Here is a 3672-nt window from a genome sequence, read left to right on the forward strand (position 1 = left end):
CAGAGGTAGGGTCAAAGAAGAGTGTGTGTCAGGAGGGGCAAGTTAAATCTGGCAAATGCTTTCTTTTTGTGCTATAGATGCTTCTCTCTGCAAGACCAGAAAAGTTGGAGGTCTCTTCCCCTAACCCTTCCACTCTCAGCTGGGGAGTAAACTGGAAGGAACCAATGACTAATTATAGACTCTAGCAAAGACTAGAAAATAACCTAGAAGAATCCAGCAAAGACTAGGAAGCCTTACCTCGGGTTTTGGTGGGCGTATGAGTGAGTGCCAGAGAGGAGAGACTGACCAATGCCTAAAGGAAGGGACTGTTAGGACCAAGAACATCCCTAGCATAATAAAGAAATCTTTTCAACAAGCTAGTCTTTCAGATTGCATATTCATCTGTCAGAAAGATTTCCTTTAGAGAATTAAATAAGTCTTGTAGCCCTTCCAAGCATTATGGCTTAGCTAAGGGAATCCTACTCAACAGACAGTCTATTTTGATAATTTTTCATGTCTTTCTAAAATATACTTTTTAAAGGTGAGACAGTGCTACATGACGTGGTATTACCATTTGTTGTTTTTTCTCTTAGGTCGTTTAGGTTGTTTTGTTCTCTTTTCTGTTTTTTGTTTTTGGTTTTGAATGAAAGAAGGGGAGGCCCAGGGCTATTATCAATAATGTTTGTATGAGCATCTGTAAAGAAATTTTTCTTTGCGTTTTTCTGATCATTTCCTAAAGAAAAATCACTGAAGGAGAACTGATGGGCCAAGCGGTAGGAAAGTGGGGTTTTTTCCCCCAAGAAGAAGCCATAACTGTATTAATAATAGAAACAGTACAAATTTTAAAATAAGCAGCAGTTTACTGTTTTGAAACACCAAAATGAACAAAAAAAGAAAGAAAAGAGTCCTCATTTTTGGATGATTACATTTTTAATTCCGTAATAGCATTTACCATATCATTATTGTTGCTCTTCAGAGCTCAGACTGTCTTTGATCTTGACCCATTTCCTTGAGCCATGACCAGTTCTATGTCCTTAACTTCCACGTCTGTTTCACTAACCTCCTCCTCTTCACTCTCCTTTTGTGCAAAATGAGTTACAGATGGCTTCACCTTGAACTTTGAATGCCTCAGTAGCTGGTAGCTGTGATAGGTCCTTGATCTTGGCTTCCCCCAAAACTATCTCAAGCTTGAGCTCTTGTAGACCTTGGGCTTTGGGATAACAAAGAGGATTTTCTGGGGTTTCCTGATGATGACTGTAGTAACCTCTACGACCCATCAAAGACCCAGGGTGGACATGGCCTTCCAAGCCTTCTTTTCACTTCAGCTTGGTTCACTTTACTGGCCCGTTCTTCACCTCTCGTAGTTGCTGCTGCAAGCTGGGCTTGCTGTGTGGTCACCACTGTAGAATCCTGCTCCTCCAGCTCTGGTGCTGATTCATCAACGTCAGATTCTGTTTCACTCCCTGTCTCAGCCTGGGCGGTGGCAACTCCTGCTCTGTGGCAGGGGCAATTTCTATGGCTGCACAGGACATTTTGTGAGGGGAACATGGAACAAAGATAGCAGCAGAAAGAGTATGAAGGTTTTTGCGACTTTTGATAACATTGCCAAATCGCACTATAAGAGGTAATCTGAAATTACATTAAATGTTATTTTCCAAAATATCTTGGATATCATCCTTTTAAAAGCTATAGAGTCATCTGTATTATGAATATACCTTAATTTATTTATCAGTTTAGGTTGTGTTTATTGTTTCTTACAGGATGTTTTTTCTCATGAAAAGGTTTCTAGAAGTGGAAATTTAAAACAAAAGATAGCTGATGTCGTTTAAATTTTGATAGATGCTGCCCAATTACATTGCAGACTGGTTTATTACTTTATCTTCCAGCTATATTGTTTCCCTCCACTTTCAACAGAATAGGATATAATCAAGATTTTGAATTTTTGAAAATCTAGTGTGGGCAGAGAGAGCACATAACTAGAGTCCTCTGGTTTTAATTTGCAAAATTCTGGCAACCATTGTTACTTTCTTTGTCCACCTGCCACAAGGTTCATGGTTGACATCACTATAACAAAAGACAGATTAACAGGAGAAAATCATAACAAATTTATGTAATAAAAACTTTATGTGACAGGAGGGTCTTCAGACGTGAAGAACCAAAGACTCAGAGAAAACTGTTCTTAAGAACAATTGTGCAGAAGTATGCTGTTGTTTTATTTGCCACTTTTCAAAGATTGAAGTTTTGATATAATTGATTGAATTTTACCTTGTATTTTTTGTTGTTTTCTATTTTTAAAGTTGTAAATAACCTTTGGAGTGCTACTTTGTCTGAACCCCAGTTAGCTTTTTCTTTCAATTCTAAGTAGAATGTAATCTCCATTTTAATTTTTTCTTTAACTCAAATAGTATTTTCTTTGTTAATGGTTTAAAATTTTCCAAGGAAGATATATTTAAGGAAAGACCATACTTATAACTGTTTTTTAAAATTTCATTAAGCACTGGGGAAGTGACCAGCATGGTTTCCATACTTTGAAATACATATGTAAGATTTTCTATGCATCTAGTATTTGTGGTGAATATTTGTAATTTTTTCATAGGTGTTTGAAAATACTGCATGTTCTTGTTTTGTTTGGTACAAAGTCATGTATATCCTCACTTAATTTTTGTTTACTTGATACCCTGATTTCTAAGATAGATGTTAAAATCTCCCCATAAGTCTGTTGAATTTCTATTAATTTAGCTATATATTAATTAATACAAATTATTATTATTAATCTCATTTTATTACAGCTATTATGTTCATAATTTAAATTTTATGTATAAAAATATATAGTATATTGTTGATTTATAACGATATGTACTGTACAGATATAATTTTATATAAATATAATTGCTATAATTAATATTAATTAAACAATCTGGTAATAATTAATTTTTTTTTTCCTTTTTGTCTTTTTTTACTGACCGGTAACGAGATCGCAACCCTCGGTGTCGCGCCCGTACCATGCTGAGCCAGTGAGCGGGAACCGGTTTCCACATGGGATCTGAACCCTCAGCGGGAGTGCCGCCGTGCTCCCAAGCGGCACACTCTCCAGTGCACCACCGGGCCAGCCCATAATTAATATTATTAACAATAATATATAAATAGTATATTTATGTGTAGACATAATTTAATATAAAATATAACAATAATTATGAATATTAAAGTATAATTATAATTAATTATGATTAAGCTCATTCTACTTGGTCAGGATGACTTTTTTAAAATTCATTTTTAATACCATTTCTATTTATTTATTTATTTATTTATTTATTTTATTAGTATATCCATTGTTACAAATCATACTTATTCTTTATGCCCCTTATCCAATCTCCCTCTTCCCCTCCCTGTTCTCCCCCCCCCCCAATAACCATACATTTGTTCTCTCCGATAGGTTAACTGTTCCTCTGTTGGTCTGTTGTCTGGATGATGTGTCCAGTACTGAGACAGGTGTATCAAATCCTCCCCTATTATCATAAATCTAATCTAATGCTTCTTCTATTACTCTGGAGTGTGCTTTGTGGGGACAGAGGACCTCTTCTCTTTTTTTTTTTTTTTTTTTTTTTTTGGTCTCTGCTGGTGCCTCTCCTTGTGTCAATGCAGTTGAAAGTCTGGCGTGCCATCTGCATGGTGGCCATGACTGCTGTTATAGAG

The 3672-nt window shown here is 35.9% G+C and overlaps 1 pseudogene; it reads right to left on the minus strand.

Annotated features, from left to right (window-relative positions):
• Nucleotides 1–901: 901 nt before the first annotated feature.
• On the minus strand, nucleotides 902–1511 carry LOC103606179 (annotated as a pseudogene).
• Between the last annotated feature and the right edge of the window lie 2161 nt (nucleotides 1512–3672).

Source organism: Galeopterus variegatus, unplaced genomic scaffold, assembly GCF_000696425.1.
Source record: "Galeopterus variegatus unplaced genomic scaffold, G_variegatus-3.0.2 Scaffold6356, whole genome shotgun sequence".
Lineage (NCBI taxonomy): Eukaryota > Metazoa > Chordata > Mammalia > Dermoptera > Cynocephalidae > Galeopterus > Galeopterus variegatus.